Source organism: Megascapheus bottae, unplaced genomic scaffold (genome assembly GCF_031878675.1).
Source record: "Megascapheus bottae isolate mThoBot1 unplaced genomic scaffold, mThoBot2.hap1 HAP1_SCAFFOLD_216, whole genome shotgun sequence".
In the NCBI taxonomy this organism is placed as follows: domain Eukaryota; kingdom Metazoa; phylum Chordata; class Mammalia; order Rodentia; family Geomyidae; genus Megascapheus; species Megascapheus bottae.
Window position 1 is genome coordinate 55,167 of NW_028327578.1, and position 18,014 is coordinate 73,180.

Consider the following 18,014-nt stretch of genomic DNA (forward strand, 5'->3'; position numbering starts at 1 on the left):
AATAAAGTCAGATACAGTCCCAATAGGAAATTAACCATAAAGAGGAAAAGGGAAAACAGAAATAACATAGTACCTTGAAAACAACAATCACACAAAATAAAGCTCTTGGTTCCATTTTTAAAGTTCCTTTCATTTAGTGTAAATTGATTTTTTTGTCATCAAGTGATAAATCAGAATTGGACAGTGGTCACTTTTGAGGATACAGAGGACTACCTATGAATATCATATGTAATCCAGATGTGTTTTGAAACTAAGCAGGATATGAAGAGCAGATCAAAAGAGAGTGGTTCATGGAGTGCTGTGATGTCAAGAACTAGCACCTAGAATCCCTAGGTGCCTGTCAGCTACTCACAATGAGCCAAGGTCGCAGGGAATCCTTTTCTGAAACAAAAAGGTACTCTCATTTGTCTGTAGTTCCCAGGAGGTAAGACACTGATAAAACACCAGCACAATGCAAGGGACATTTCACAATCCCTCTACCCACACTGGCAACGCCTTATCTCTGACTACTATTCCATCTTACACATCTGGAATATCAGCTTTACTACCACATCAAAGTTAGTGTGTTTTGCAATAGTATCAATTTTTTCCCATTTCCTTTAAGTAAGTTAAACTTTCTTTCTTGGTTTATCAGTCCTCTGATTGATCAATTACTTATCAGTTAACTTTCATATCTAATATAATCTCTAATACCTTTAGTATTTTTGTAGCTCTATGTCCTTAAATAAGATACACTGCTGCTGTCATTCTGGCCACTCAGCAGGCAGAGATCTGAGGATCACAGTTCAAAACCAGCCCTGGCCTGTGAGACTCTGTGAGTCTCTTACCTCCAATTAACCACTAGCAAAACCATAAGTGGTGCTGTGACTCTAGGGACAGGGTAGTAGTAGTCTTGAGCTGAAGAGCTCACGGAAAGAGCCGAGGCCTAGTGTTGAATCCACATGAATTGAAAAAAGTAAGATACACTTTTGATTTCAATTTTGTTTTTCGATTTCTTCAGACTAGGTTAGTAGCTCAGCATCTGATCTTCTGATAGAATATATATTCTTCAGCTAAAAAATGAAATGTTTTCAAGTGTCTTCTAAACAAATTTGGACTGTAGTAAACTTTGATATTTTTTGATTGATATTTTTTGTCTAACTGATCTTTCCTTACTAGCAATGGATAGAATGCATCTAATGTCATTCAAGTGTATGTCTCCTTGAAGATTTCATGCTGTTGGTTTTATAGAAGAGCAGTTTCCTGCACTATATACCTATATTGTTACAATGACTATTCATGGTTGTTGTTTTTTTGTCGGTCCTGGGGCTTGAACTCAAGGCCTGGGCAATGTGCTTGGACTTTCTCAAGGCTAGAGCTCTTCCATTTAAACCATAACACCATTTCTGGCTTTTTTCTATGTACATGGTACAGAGGAATCGAAACTGAGTCTTCCTGCATGCTTGGCCAGCACTCTACCAGTAGTCTAACCTCCCTTCCCCCCCTTTTAATACACTTATTTGAAATAGAGAAGAGGAGGGGGAAAACAAGATGGGGTTTCTATTTTTGTTAGTTTTATATATTTTAACCTGAGTTCTCCATAAAGAAAGTCTAGAGACAAGAACTTATGACTAATTTCCTTCTTTGGGAATAACACCTCAGAAAAGCAGAAATCAGGAGATATCTATGCTTCCATGGTTGTTTATTTGATATAGTTCACAAAATTTCCTGCCAGTCTTGATACTTTTCCACTGTTTACTGTGCTGCTCTTTTAACTGCGTAACAAGAATTTTCTGTCATTGCTTACATTTGATTGTTTTCCAGAAATAAATTCCTCCATTCCATACTCACTCATGAAATGCGAGTTTAGTGGGCAGTGTATCATTGAGTCAAGGTTAAATTCATTATATTTAAACCATTAAAACCATTGGCATCTTTCATTAAAGAGATTAGTCCGTATCACCCAAATTCTGCTTGATCATAAGGGACATATTTCTCACATTTCTTTTTCTTTACTGTATCCTTGTTTCTTTCCTCCTTTGTTTTTTGGAGAAAGTGTAGAGAAAGTTTTATTCTCTTCTTCTTTGTGTATCTGGCCTATCAATTTACTCTTTACTACTGGCAGTAGTTAACTTAATGAACAACAGGAAGCATATGGTTAAAAGATTTAATAATCAGTAAAATCTGTGTGGGTGCAGAATTTACACTCTAACTTTCCAAGTGATACATGCCTTCATGTGCATATATGGTAATACTAAGAAACTGTTGTTAAGTAAGGGACAGTTCCACTATTAGTAATCATTAACAACATACTTTCATTCGAATCAAACTGATGACCTAGCTTCATTTATCTACTGATTTTAATTACTTATATGTATACTGAAGTATGAAGTATCAGCGTTAGAGAAAATTGATCACTTCATGTATAAAGTAGGTAGCTATTTGACTGAAAATGTAGAGTATAGTTGTGCCTTATGATGAGACTTTCTTATCCTGGAAGAAGTGTCTGTAGAATGTTATGTGGGATCTAGCACTGAAATGTGAGTTCAAATCTAGGAAGACTCTCTGAATATATATATATATATGTATATATATATATATACACATATACATTTCCACACATATTTCTAAAGGCAGCATGAAGGAAAGAAATATATTTGTGCGTACACCAACAGATGTCAAAATGTGAAATAAGAAGTATGGGAAGCAACTAAGACACAGGCATGACAGCCCAGCTACTGAGAGACAAATGTACATCTTTCTTCCTTCTTTGTAACAGCTAGGGTAAGGGAGGAACAGGTCATGAGGAGAATTTCTTCTAGTCATTATGTCAGCTACACTTCCCAAGATGTTACAAATGCAGTCAACCAAAGGATAGAATCCTTTCTGGAACAAAGCAGTGGCATTCTAAATAGGAATATCGGCAGGAAACCCTATGAGATTCTTATCCAGTTTACTTCCCGAAAGCCAGAAGTATGGCTCAAGTGGTAGAGTATTCATCTTAATAGAAAAAGCTAAAGTAGAACACCCAGGCCCTAAGAGGAAACCCAATAGTACCTGCAGAGAAACATAATAAGAAAGAGAAAGAAGGAAGTCCACCCCTCCCTAGCAGAGACAGTCACATGCTTGATGTGAATGGATGGAAAGAGATATTCCAATATGGCACCCAAAAGGAAGCAAATGTAAATGTACTCCTATCTGGCAAAGAAAACTTGAAAGTATTACAACATGAAAGTCATTTCATTTTGCTAAAGACACTGTAATGATTAACAACAAAAGGCAACTAATCCTCAATGCACCCAATTTGACACAACAGACATCGCTGAACATAAATGAGTTGATGGATCCCAACCATGTTAGATCCTTTCCAAAGAATCCGCAAGAAACCAGATTTAACTGAAGACCCAGAGCCAAAGGTAGCACATATCTGCAGAATATTCCATCCAGCAGTCCCAGAATAAGTATCATCCAGGCAACCCCAAGCTTTCCCCAAAGGAAATAATATTTAGAGCATAGAGGCAGCATTATTCTCTTTTTTTCCTTTTCCTTTCTCTAATACTCCTCTGTAGTAATTCTTCAAAGAGGTTTCTTGGCAGAGTCTAAAGGAAGTCTTAACAGGACATGTAAGAAAAGATAATATTACCATGTGCTATCATACTATGGTGGAATTCAACTAGAAATAGACATGGAAGTAAACAATAGAAGAAATTAAAATACATAGAAATGGAACAAAAATCTGAATATTTAATGGGTTATGGAAGAAAGAAAGGAGGGACATGTAATCAAATGTAGAAAATCATTGGAGACTCTGACTATATATTTTGGTTTCATTCTTTAGCGATATTTTATCTGATACCTCAACTGAACTTGACAAAGGAACCAACAATGAAGGGTAAGGTCCAAATAAACATACAATGTCACCCATGTGTATTTATGCATATTTACATGTATGTAAATACAGTCATCCATGAAAGGACAGTCACAGAAAAGAAAGTAATTGATATTAGGGACCCGTAAGTGTAGATGACAATTGAAGGTCTTTGATATTTTTCTAATTTACTTTGGCCATAATATCAGTAGTTCCTTTCTAAAATGTTAGCTATTTCTGAGAAGAAATATCAAGAATGTTTCTTGTTCCTAATCTATTTTAATGGCCAAAAACAATTTAATGTTTTGCTGTAAGATTTAGCAGGTTAAGAAACTTCTTTCTATTGAATTTGTTTTCTCTAGCTAGAGGATGGTTATCTCCCTCTCCCTCTCTTTCTTCCTCCCTCTCTCCCTCCCTCCGTTCCTCCAGAATGAATGAGTAAAGGCTGGTCATTACTGGGTTTTAATTTGATATGTATTATCCAAAAATGCAGTGGAGAGTTCTCTGTTTCTGGCCTGCCACCCATTGGTACTCTCTGCAAGTAAGTCAGTAAAGACATCCACGATTGGTGAAAATAAGAAGGGAATAGAAGGAACAGAGGAAGCAGAATATTGGCTGTGACCTCCGGGTTGAGCTCCCTTGAATTGCATTGCATTGAAAGTCATACAAGATGGCATTAGGTACTGTGGTAGGGGGAACAATTCTTCTATCTTGTGTGAAAACTTTACTTTTCTAAGTTCCATATTTAAGTTCCTGAAGAGATTCAAATCCATTCTATTGTAAAATGGAAATACTGCTTTTCATTTAAGTACAGGTCTCCTACTTCACACCATAGTACCAGAGCAAATAGCTAGAGGGAACAGAAGAGCTGGAGATGGCGATGTAGCTCAAGTGGCAGAGCATGTTCCTCAGATGAACACAGTTATGGTTTTAGTACACAGCCTTGTAGAAACAGTTTGATTTCTTCTAAATGTTCCAACTGATTTTCTGTGGCTGATTTTCTATTATTTTTTAGAGATGACACAGCATTAACTGCCATTGCAGTTTGTGACCCAAGCATTAACATTTGGTGAGTTGAATTTTCGGTCATCTGAGTGTAAATTCACTTCTAGGGTGAGGTTAGTACCCAATCTATATGACAGCTGATCAGTGTCCTCATGTATCCTTCTCTTGTATTGAAACTAAATTGAAAATGATAGCGTCAGGCAGCAGATACTTGGTCATGGTATACTGTGAAGTAAAACATAGTAACCGTATCCTTATTTACCTATTCTCTACCTTATTTACCTATTTCCTACATGCAACTTGTACTGAGACAATGGAGGAGAGAGTCCCAGTCAGGAACAATGAGGTGGTCTCAGTGTTTCTGAGGTGAAAATGTTGGTGGGCCTCTTTCCTTCTCTAGAAATCTGGTACTTAGTAGACAGGCTCATTTTCAGGTATGATGAGAGTCCAGCTTTTAGGCTGTAGTTTCTTGTCTTTTGGTGAGAAGCAGTTAAGAAATCAGCCAAGTTAGTGACAGGAAGGAGAGAGAAGAGCAGACTTAGAAAGCTGAAAATCAGATTGTATAATGGATTGAGGTCTTCTGAAGTGAGTTGCATGTACAATTAAACTACATGATACCAATAATCAGTGTGTTAGGTTTAGTAAGAGAGAAAAAGTCTTTGACTGTGCATAAAAGCTTTCTTTTGAAGTGATAAATATGTAAAAGTTTCCATTTCTACAAATTTGTTAGTGTTAGGTTAACTTACTACCTTAAGTAAAAAAGTAAAACTATGATTGCACTTGGTATTTGACTGTCTATAATTTAATGCTCTTTAGCTGGGATAAAAATGATCCAGCAGAATTTGGGACAGAAGAATTCAACCAAAGGTCAGATAAACATATACATCAATGTGTATAAGTATATGTTAGGAAACATATTGATCATTTCTGGGAAATTTCCAAGTATTGTCAGTGTATCTTCTGTCTGTCATATTATTCCTTTTTCATTTTGATGAATAGAGAAATGAGTTGCACAAAAGTGTTTTGCTATTGTAGGGAGCAGTGTATTAGGTTTACTAAGAGAAAAAAATTCTTTGACCATGCATAAAAGATTTCTTTTGAAATGATAAAATGTAACTCCCCTACCCCAAATTAAATTCCTTTGTTCATTTAGCTAAATATGTAAAAGTTTTGATTTCTACAAATTTGTTAGTCTTAGATTAACTTACTACACTGAGTGAAAACGTAAAACTATGATTGCACATGGTATTTGATTATCTATAATTTAATTCTCTTTAGCTTGGATAAAAATGACCCACCAGATCTTGGGACGGAAGAATTCAAGCAAAGGTCAGATATCTACAAGTAGATAAACATACATAAATATAAATGTTATGAAACAGATTGATCATTTCTGGGTAGTTTCCAAATATTGTCGGTGTACCTTCTGTCTGTCAGATTGCCCCTTTTCCATTTTGATGAGTAAATGAGAAATGAGTTGCACAAAAGTGTTTTGCTATTGTAGGGAGCAGTGAAGGGAAACGCCTAAAACCCCCCACATTGCCAGTGTATGAGATCCTACTGCAACTGGTTGTGTTCCTTTGGTCTGATGGCAAAGACACAGAATCCTATGCATTTATTTCCTGCCATAACAATTTCTTCACAGGTGAAGAAATACAAGTGTCAGATCGAAGTGGCTACATGTTTGTTCGGTCCTTTCCATATTCTGTTGGCTATGTCCAGTTCTTTGATGGCTATACACTTTCTGTAGGCCTAGACCTTAAATTATACATATTATTTTCATTGTGCATTAATGCCAGCTTTTCAAAACTGTGGTTGTAAGGTTTGTGACAGTGTGAGTACTTTATGGGCACCATTTCTATTGGATAGACAGATGGCTCCACAGCATTATGTCAAGCTCCTTACTGCTCACATCTGTGAATACAGGTCTCGTGAATAAATTTATGCTTACAATGAAAGAGGTAGGAGACACAGAGAGAGAGATCGATCATGTCCACACGTGTGTGGCAGAGTGGCAATACTCTGCTACTATGGCTTCAAGTCAGGGCTCCAGGAATATTTTACTTTCTTGTTTATCACTGAATCTCTTCTTCCTCATTCACACATGCAATGCATTTTGCTCATTCAGTGGAGATGGACTTCTGCCAGAAGGAATACTCTGGATGGCGTCATATTGCTGTCCTCGGCTGTTCACCCCCACTGTAGACAGAATCACACCTGTGCACCCAAGTCTACACATCCATCTACCATTCTGGTGAAATCCTAAGGGGAAGTGTCATTGAACAGGCAAGCCTTAGGTAGGAGGGATCACCATGCCATCACCATAGGAGTTGCAAGGACAGGGCTCTGAGTTCAGAGTTCAGTACTGGAGAGAAGTTTTGGCAGAGACAGAGGAGATAGAGGCATAGTACATTTGACAGAGCATCTGTGTAGCATGCACAAGCTATGGTTTTCTAACCTATTATTGTTATAAATACAACATTCCTTCCCACATTGTCCTACTTAATTTTTATATGTTTCAATTTGTCCACAGCAAAGGCAGCAACTTAACCACGGCTGTTGTTCATTCAAACGAAGACATCAGTACTGCATGAGTTAATTTTTTTTTATTTTGGGGATCATGTATAGAGTGCTTACACTTATTTTCCTCAGATAGTAGGTGAATTTCTTCTCACACATTGATAGCCCTGTTTATGTTTTCATCCCATTTCCCTTCCCCTACACCTTTCCAATCAACTTGCTTTATCCCCTCCCTCTTCTATTTCAAATAAACATATGTAATACTCCAGGTAAATTTTCAGATACAATAACAATATGAGATTAACAATTAAGGGGAAAAAGGAAAAGAGAAATAACATAGTACATTAAGAACAACTATCACACAAGGTAAAGCTCTTGTTTCTGTATTCTAGAATTTTTTTTCATTTACTGTAAGTTGATTCATTTTTCATCTAATTGATAAATCATTTTGGAAAATGATTGCTTTTCAGAGCACAGAGGACTGCCTGTTCATATCACACATAATCATGACATGTTTTCAAACTAAGTAGAAAATGATAGAGCAGATCCAAAGACAGTGGTTCTTGGTGTGCTGTGAAGACAAATACTAGCACCCAAAACCCTTAGATTATCATATCTCATTATAGGCCCAAATTGTCACCATACCATGAACAAAGGAGTAGCAAGGACAGGGCTCTGGGGTGAGATCTCAGTAGTGGCAGGAGTGGCAGGGACAAAAATGGTAGAGATGAAGCTCTCTTGGCAGCATTTTTGTGTTGCATTCACAAGACCTTAGTTTCCTAACTTAGTGTTCTGGAAAAAATGCATGATTAATTCCCACATTTTCCCAGTTAATTATTGTGTGTTTTTAATATGTCCACAGTGAGGATAGTGGCTTAAGAGCTGTTATAGTTCATTCCAATGAAGACATCAGTAGTTGGTGAGTTGATTTTTTTTGTCATCGAAGTGATAACTCATGTTGCACAATGATATCTTCAGGGTACACAAGCACTGCTTATCGATATTGAATGTAATCATGATGTGTTTTGAAACTCAATAGAAATGATAGAACCTGTCCAAAGACACTTGCTCATGGTGTGCTATGAAGGCAACTACTAGCACCCAAAATTCTTAGATTATCACGGTGCCTGTCAGCTACTCCGAATGTGGCAAGGGACCTGGGAATCCTTTGCTGAAACCAAAAGTAGGCCTAGCACCAGTAGCTAAGAGGTGATCCTTCCTTCTTTTGAATGCTTAAACCCTGAAAGGCCCACATTCATACTGAAGGGGAGCCTTACTTCTAGACTGCTTTTTCTTATTCCTATCTGAAGAGCAGGAGCAGCAGCAGGGAATATTAGATGATATGTAAGTCTTGAGTTCTTCTGAAGTGAGTTGAACGTGAACAAGACGTCATTATCTACTAGAGTAGGTAGATTTGTTGGGTTATGGTATACTTTTCTTTCTCCTTCTCTCTCACTTTTTATTTTTTATTTTTATTTTTTGGTAATCCATTGGCTTGAACTGGGTGCTGTCCCTAAGTTCTTCAGCTCAGGGCTATTAGTGCTCTACCGCTTGTGCCACAGCGCCACCTTGGGTTTTCTGGTGGTAAATTGGACAAAAGAGTCATGGATTTTCATGGCTGGGTTGGCTTTGAACCATGTTGCTCAGATCTCAGCCCCTGAGAGATTTGTGGATCACTTTCTTTTCTAATACCATTGAAGCGTTGGAGAAAGACTCAGTCATAACAATATGCTTCAAGTACATTGTTAACATTAGTAACATATTCCTCTAGAAAACATGACGTTTCCAACTTGTGAGTCTGTAATTGATTGGACCAAAGGAGCAGATCCTATGTGCAGAAAAGTAAAAGAAACAAAAATAGAGGCTACTGAGTCTGCACAGAACTGCATGTATAAGATCAAGATCATGCATGCATCCCTGATGGTTCAGAGCCCTGTCATTGTGAAATTAGTGTCTAAAATGGCACTGTGTCTTGCTCTGCCACCATGCAAGACTTGTTCTTATCCAAGTCTGTTACACACTGAAAAGGCTCGATCTTGTGCCACACATAGTATTAGAGCAAGGTAGATATTTATAATGATGGCAATAAAAAGTTGGCACAAGGAGTGGAGAACCTGGAACTTAACTAGGAAGAAAGAGGAAATTTGGACTGAGAAAACAGAGGGCCATTAGGGAGAAAACACAAAAAGCTAAGAGCACTGCTTTCACTTAGTTGTAAGTCATGAACATAAAGATTTTGTTCTATCTAATAGTCTCAGATTAAATTTTTCCCTTCCCCTAATACTCACACTTATTTGCATGGAAAAGTGGTTGATAAGTTTCAAAGTGATGGATTGACATGGGAATAAATGTTCAATAGAGGGACTACACAAAAGTTCCTTGCTCCAACAGTCACTCTGATGATTTCCCCAGCATGTGAATGGAGGACACTGAAGTTTTCAGATCAGAAATGAGTCTGTAGCTACTTTTTCTCATCTAACTGTAGTTACTTGGAAAAACTGGAGGTTTTGATTAGATGTGAGGAAGGTCATGGATAGTCGAAGAGCCCGCCTTCCCCTTAGTGATTTGAGGCCCAATTTCTTTGGTGGCTTGGTGAGTAATGTGGTTGTTTTCTCTTTTGGAGATGACCTTGCACCTGTCCTCCTTAATGACACACTGAACTAGAAACACACTCACTCCCAGAATGCCAGTCATGCTAACTGTCATTTTTGTGTCATCAAGTGTATTTCTTCATGGTCTGAAACTGTAAGGTTGCATTTATTTCAAATCAATGTGAGAAGAGAACCAGTTATAGGGAAAAAACAGTGCATGAATGCAGGACCTGCATCAGAATTTGACCCAAAATTTGAACTCCTCCGTATTCATGTGATATGTGACCATAGGTGTTTTTGTTACTTTAGCACAACTGCACATGATCCTTGTCCAGCACCTGATGATGGCAATGTGACAGAAAGGTAAGATATAAACCAAGACAAGTGTAGAAGTGGAAGTTTATGTTTATATTTTTTACATATATATATATATATGTAGAGACACATGTACTCATAAGTATGCACATATACATGGCTGGAGCTGAGCACTTGGACACAAAGAAACACCAACACCATGAAAGGACTGGTGGCAGGCGTGATGCAGCACATGGCAGAAAGTAAAGATCCTGTGTTGGAACACCACTGCTGCTAGGAAAATGAAAGAAGCATACATCAGGAAGGGTCAGCCTGTCACACATGCCTCTCACATGGCTGTGTGGTGAGTGGAAGTTGGATGTGATCTCATTTAGAGGCCTGCTTGGGAAGGCACTTATCTCAAGCCGTATCATTTTTATTCTAATTAAATGGTGACCCAATTCACTTATCTTCTGATTTTAGCTACTAATATGTATGGTGTCATATGAAGTAGCAATATGACATGAGCAGTGAAAATCGATTGGTTCATATGTAATCAGTTTTTTGACTGAAAGTTTATGCTAAAAAAGAATCCTTTGTGGAGCAAAGTCGAGGATCACACATAAGCTCTTCTTTAACCAGTCCTAGGTCATCTTGTGAGCCTGTCTGCCTAATTCCACATTATGGTGAGAGTTTTATGAATATGACGATACTTTTTCTTCCTATGGCATTTTGTCATCAGAGTCATGTAGTTTGGTTTCTCTTCAGATTGTATAAATCTTTCACTTTTTAATAAAGATATTTTATAATACTATTTTCTGAGGTCCTCATTGCTAGCCTATAAAGTCCTATTGTAGTAAAAATAAGAAGTTCAACAATACATCTTTCGGCATTTTGCTGCTGCTGTTAATCCATGGTCTCAAGGTACTCTGAGCTCTCCTGGAATGATCTTTCTTCTCCTGCGTTCAGTGTGCATTGATTACAGGCATGCAGAACTATAACCAGGCTGAAATCTTCTGTCTTCACAGGCCTGATATGATCAATTAGAATCATTTTCTAGAACAGATGACATGGTAGATTGCTACGTGTAAAGTTTAGAAGATCAGCTTGCTAGTTAAACATTAATTATAACTAACTTGACCCAAACTGACATGGTTTCTTTTGCATTCCTTTTTATTCTTTAGCAAAACTGAAGTAGAAACCAAAAGAGTACCTACAAGTGGATTACCAATTAAAATGTAATATAGAAAGTACAGTGTGTGTGTGTGTGTGTGTGTGTGTGTGTGTGTGTGTGTGTGTGTGTGTGTAAAGAAGCAAACATGGAGATCACTGTATTGGCATCCAAGTGTCCATAGATTTCTTTCAACACTGTTCTTAAAGTCTTCTCACAATTAAGATTTTTTTAAAGAATTATTCTTTATTTTTCAAAGAATTTTATTTTGAAAAGGTATACAGACTTGTTTATTTGCCTCATATTCAGAACAAAAAGAGCAAGGGCCCCACCCACTGATGCTGGCTGAGATGGAAGTGTAGCATTCCTGCCATTCTTACTGGCCCACAGCAATGGGAGAAAAGCCTGCTGTCAGGAGCAATAGCTCCTTAGTGTTCTGAGGCATATAGTGGCATAGGCTTTCTCATGTTTTCTGGGGTTCTGTGTCTTCACACTTGGTTATTTTTAAATTAGCTGCACTGCTCCAGAAGCAATCAGAGGAACAATACTGGATCAAGTGTTGGGAGTCCTCATCCAATCCATCTGCTCATCTGATTCGGGTTCTACCAAACTATTTTATTGCTGTTCTTTTACTCTCAGAAGCACATATGAGTCTGGATCTAGTTTGGTAACTGCCCTCTAAAGGTCCACCTTCTGTAAGTTGGGAGGCATGTGCTTTAAGGTGACATTTTTAAGATAAATGTCCTTGTGAGCCATGTGCCCTTTGGTGAAGGGCAATTCCTCTGGAGAAAGGCTGCAAGGTTCCCCTTCAGGATCCTGTCTTCTCCTTCTCTAGAATGTGAGGGAAAAACTTCTCTATCATTGTGAGTCAATACTGCAAGCAGCTGCTAAGGACATAACGGCTTCTCTCCATCTCCATTTGACGTATACTAAGCTTCAGATCTCCCTTTTTGGCTCTTTTGAGATTTTCTTCCATGTGATCCAGCTGTTCTGTGACGCATTCTACAATTTCACACTTGCTTTCCAGAAGTTCAGGAGCAAAGTTTGCAACCTCCAGGCCTGCTCCAGCCTTTCCATGAGCTCTGCAAGAGTTAGGACCACCTCCTCACTGAGTCTTGCCCTATGAAATCCAGTTCCTCTGTCATCTTCTCTGAAACCAGGAACCTCACCTCCCGCCATCCAACTCCCGCACTCCTGCACCAAGATTTTGTTTTTAACTTTAGACTCTAGATATATTTATGGCTATTTTCCCCACATATTTATATATCTTAGTTTACTCTAGAAGATGACAAGACAGCTTCCCCCCAGTAAAACCCTGTCCTAGGTAAATTTGCTTTACTTAGGTAGCAAGAGGATCACATTAAACATGGAAGCTTTAATTTGTGGCACTGAATGATGGCCTAAACAGGGCACCCTTCAGAAGGTACAATTAATGACCCACCTAGCTTTTCAGCAATACAAGCATGTTGAGGTCTTCCAGCCCATTTGCTTGACATTCGTGCTTTATGCCTTGAAGCTTCTTTGTAATGGCATGGAGTTCACACAGATCATTTGACTTTTTTTGCTCCCACAAAAATATCAACTCTTCTAGAATTTGTGGTTTCAAAGCTTGCATCATACAAAGCATAGTGACAACCTGTTTCAAGAAGCACTCCCCCAAAATGCTTGAAAGGATCAGTTATGGTAACACCAACATCTCCATCCAAAATTACTTTGCCTTCTTCAACAATGATGTAAGTTTTGTCTGCAATGAGACAAAAAAGGACAACCTTCTTCCTTTTCTTGCTTTATTCTGGAGTGGAGAATTTTTAAACTTCCATGTCATAGAAAATGTGACACACTTCAGCAACTTGCACTCTAGAGGCCATCTTGGCTGGGGTGGTCACAGGGACTGGAAGGGCTGGGAAGGGAGACGGCCAGTGTCTAGACTTCAGAGCATTTTCCTCACTGAAGCGGGCATTAAGATCTTTACAGACTATTCCTCTGTCTTTGGTTTGAGATAGGATATATGTAGCAAGTCATTTAAGTGTCTAGCATGGGCAAATTCTTGGGTCCAATCCCCATTACAATGCAAGAGAAAGACAATTGGACAAAGGGAAGACATAAAAGATGAAGACACAGAAGAAAAAGAGTAGGGGGAGAAAGTGGCAGGAAGAGGAGAAGAAGGGGGAGGAGGGCAGGGGGGAGTGATTTTCTTATTGAGGGAATCATCATTCCTACATTTGTCACTTAGATACTTCATGTGGACTCTCTCAGGGAGATTAAAGTTCTCTTAAATTTTACAAAGCAGTAGTGATTTAATTATTTTATTTGGAGGTAATAGGATGTAGGAGGCTCCACTGTTTTCTGAAGACTCTTTGGCAGAAAACAATGGAAATAAAATCCTAGAAGTATTCATTATCCTGCCAGAGTGCTTCTGCTATGGTGCTTCTACCAAGTGAAGTGAGGGCCACAATTCTAATCCCAAGGATCGAGCTCCTGCCTAAGGACTATGGTTTCTGAATCCTATCTGAGACAGAAGCTTCAAGATGATGCTGAAGAATGGATGAGATGAAGGAATCAGCAAACTGGGTGGATTGAGGGCATTTACACCTCCAAACTGCAGCTGATTGAAAAGACAAATCAATGTTGTCACTGACATTTGATTTGATTGTGAATGCCACAGCTCAAATCTTGAGTCATCTCACTTTACAGTTAATATATTTCATTAAAAAATTATCAAGTATCACTGGGTGCCATTGGCTGACCCCTGCAATCCTAGCTATTCAGGAGGCTGAGATTTGAGGACTGCAGTTCAAAGTCACCAAAGCACAAAACTCCAGGAGACTCTAATTAATCATCAGAAAACTGGAAGTGCAGCTATGGCTCCAGGAGCATAGCACAAGCTTTGAGCTGAAGACTTCTGGGAGAGCAGCCAAGCCCTGAGTATAAGACTCTGGACCAATGCCCACCGCATTCTCCCCAAAAATCAAGTATCAAGCCAGGTGAAGGAAAAAGAAAGAAAGAAAAAAGACAGACAGAGAGAGACAGATAGAGACAGACAGAGAGACAGAGACAGAGAGATGGAGAAAGGGAGGGAAGAAGGAAGGATGGAAGGAAGGGAGTGAAACTAAGAAAGAAAGGAAATAAAAGAAAAAAAATAAACAACTGGTCTGAGTGGGTGGTCTACTATTAGATTGCCTATCTAGCACACAGGAAACCCTAGGTTTGATTCCTAGGTACTACATGCACATAGAAAAACTCAGAAGTGCTGCTATAGTGGTAGGTTGTGATAGAGTGATAGATTGCAACAGCTCAAGGACAGTGCCCACACCCTGAGTTCAAGACCCAGGACTAGAAGGACAAAACCAACTAAACAAAGCAAAGCAGCCGAAAAACTCAATGTTCAGTGTTTCATCTCTGTGAAGACATATCAAGACTTTATAGGGCTGTGAGAGAAGCTCCATCAGGAATGATGAAGGAACTTGTGAAGGCCTGGGGCACCCACCTAACATAGAGACAACACTACCTGAGAGGGAAGAGCACTTGTAGAATTCTTAGCTTCACTGAACTTTCTGAAGGCACCTCTGCTTCCTGCCTACCACTACCTCATGCTGTTCCAAATGCGATTGTCTTTATGTAGCCACCCCAAGAAGAGTCTTATATGTAAACAAATGATAAATTCCAGGAGACAGGAGACTCACCTAAGAATTCTCCATGTGTGTGTTTTTATACATATATATATATATATTTATATATTGGCACTGCTTTGCTGAAATTATGGAATCATGTATACTATGTACCTCATGAATATATACACCTGGTACTTTTTACCTCAGTCAAGGTAGACGACACAGATTCTGGGCAATGGTGTCTCATGCCTGTAATGGTCAATACTGTTGAGATCTCATGAAGACCATGGTTCAAAGACAGCATAGGCAGGAAATGTATGAGATTGTGATTTCCATTTAACTTGCAAAAAGCTGAAAGTATGGCTCAAGTGGTAGAGTACCAGAATTGATAGAGAAACCTAAGGAAGAGCAACCAATCCCTAAGATGAAGCCCTAGTAGTTTCAGCACAAAAATATCCCAAAAAGAAGTTCACCTCCTTAGCAAAGACAAGTACAGGTTGAAGTGAAAGGATGGAAAAAGGTATTCCCGGAATGGAGCTGAAAAGGAAGAAAATGAAAATGTATTTCTATGTAACAAAGAAAACTTGAAAATAATACAAGATGAAAGTGACTTCATGTGGCTAAAGATACTGCAATGATTAGCAACAAAAAGGCAGTTAAGCCTCAATGCACCCAATTTCACACAACAGACACCGCTGCACATAAATGAGGAGATGGATCCCAACCATGTTAGATCCTCTCCATAGAATCCACAACCGATTCAACCGATGACATATAGCCAATGGAAGCACATATCTGCCTATTATTCCACTCAACCGTCACAGAATAAGTATCATCCCAGCACTCCCCAAGCTTTCTCCAAAGGAAATATTTACAGCACAAAGGCAGAATTGTTCTTTTCCTTCTCTATTACAATGTAATTATACAAATGGCTTTCTTTGTAGAGTATAAAGGAAGTCTTAATAGATACACATAAGAAATGATTGGGGGAGCTCTGTTTAGTCTTTTGAAGAAATGCCATACTGCTTTCCATAGTGGTTGAACGAATTTGAACTCCCACCAACAGTGGAGTAATGATCCGTCCTGTCCACATCCTCTCCAGCATCTGTTGTTATTAGATTTCTCAATCACGGCCATTCTAACTGGAGTGAGGTGGAACCTTAGAGTTGTTTTGATTTGCATTTCTTTTATGGCCAGAGATGTCGAGCATTTCTTCATGTGTCCATAGGCCATTCATATTTCTTCTTCAGAGAAGGCTCTAAAGTCTTTGGTTCGTCTGTTTACTAGATGGTTGTTTCTTTGGAGATTAGTTTTGAAGTGATTCATTTTTTTTGAGCTGTTGATACATTTTAGATGTGAGGCCTTTGTCTGTTGTATGGTTAGTGAAGATCTTCTCCCACTCTGTAGGTTGTCTAGTTAATTTTCTAGCTATGTCCTTTGCCATACAGAAGCTCTGCAGTTTAACGCAGTCCTACTTATCTAGACATAGAGCTCCCCTATGATCCAGCAATTCCACTACTTGGCATCTACCCAATCGTCCAGAAACAAGGACATACTAAAGCCACTAGCACAACGATGTTCATTGCAGCACTAGTTACCATAGCAAGGAATGGAACCAACCCAGATGCCCCTCAGTTGATGAGTGGATCAACAAGATGTGGTATTTATATACACAATGGAATTCTATGCTGCTGTCAGGAAGAACAACATCGCCCCATTTGGAAGGAAATGGAAACACTTAGAAAAAATCATATTAAGTGAAGTAAGTCAGACTCAAAGGAACATAGGCTCTATGGTGTCCCTCATTTGTCATAATCAGTAGAAACCTTGAGCTCCCCTAGCAGAGATATACAATAGAACAAAACCTAGATACATAAGCCCATGTCGTATGACACTAAATGAAAGGACCTCCAGGATATAGAAACAAAAGCCATATAATGAGTGATTGTTGTCCTTAATGTACTGTTATCTCTCATCTCTTTTGCCGTCCCTTGGTTACCTCATATTGTTACAGTATTTCACCTTGTTATCTGATATATTGTATATACGTATATTTGGTTATTTGAAAACAGATAGGGAAGGGGGGAAAACAAGATAATGTTCCGGGGGGAGGGGAGGGGAATGGGGACCAAGACATGAGAAAGGGTATCAATGTATGTGAAGTGATGCACCTTCAATCTGGTGAATATAATGTAACCCTTCTATTAATTACAAAAAATATATGGGAAAAAAGAAATGATTGTATTACTGCATGCTATCATCTCATGATGGAATTCCAGTAGAAATAGACAGCTAGATAAACTACAGAATATATTGAAATACATAGAAGTAGAACAAAACATTTTTGTACGGTTGGTTGATGGTTATTGGAGAAATATGGGGGGATATGTAATCAAGTCTAGAAGATACCTGACAGTGTGTTTTGTTTCATCCTGCAGCGATATCTTGTCTGATACCACAACAAAACATGATGAACTTTACAACAATGAAGGGTATGTTCTGAACATATATGCACCACTCACCTAGGTATACTTATAGATATTAACATGAATGTAGGTACAGACACACATGAAAGTATAGTCAAAGAAAGGAAAGTGATTTAGATTAGAGAACTTTCTTGGAAGTATTGATGACAATACAGGGTTTTTGATATTTTTCTAAGATGCATTGGATGTAATATCTGCAGCTACCTTTCTAAAACCTTAGCTGTCTTAAGAATAAATATCAAGAATTCTTCTTATTCCTAATCTATTGTAGTGGCCAAAGCCAATTCAGTGTTTTGATGGAAGCCCCAGCAGGGTAAGAAACTACTCTGCAGGTGCTCTATTATCTCCAGCTAGAGGATACAACACCAGCATTGATCCTCCTCCTCCTACACCACCACCTCCTCCTCCTCCTCCTCCTCTTCCTCCTTCTTCTTCCTCTTTCTCTCTCTCTCTTTCCCTCCCTTCCTCCCTTCCTCCCTCCCTCCCTCC

At 38.6% G+C, this 18,014-nt stretch overlaps 2 long non-coding RNA genes and 2 pseudogenes across 2 annotated transcripts; 2 read left to right on the forward strand and 2 right to left on the reverse strand.

Annotated features, from left to right (window-relative positions):
- The first annotated feature begins 3,815 nt into the window (after nt 1-3,815).
- Nucleotides 3,816-6,181, forward strand: LOC150039616 (uncharacterized). Its single transcript, XR_016534308.1, has 3 exons — nt 3,816-3,871; nt 4,863-4,916; nt 6,131-6,181. It is a non-coding gene; the product is annotated as an uncharacterized LOC150039616 (long non-coding RNA).
- Nucleotides 6,182-8,232: 2,051 nt separating this feature from the next.
- Nucleotides 8,233-17,510, forward strand: LOC150039617 (uncharacterized). Its single transcript, XR_016534301.1, has 4 exons — nt 8,233-8,291; nt 10,273-10,326; nt 11,442-11,495; nt 17,478-17,510. It is a non-coding gene; the product is annotated as an uncharacterized LOC150039617 (long non-coding RNA).
- Nucleotides 11,981-12,639, reverse strand: LOC150039618 (DNA replication complex GINS protein SLD5 pseudogene; annotated as a pseudogene).
- LOC150039619 (destrin pseudogene) lies at nt 12,829-13,394 on the reverse strand (annotated as a pseudogene).
- Nucleotides 17,511-18,014: the final 504 nt, after the last annotated feature.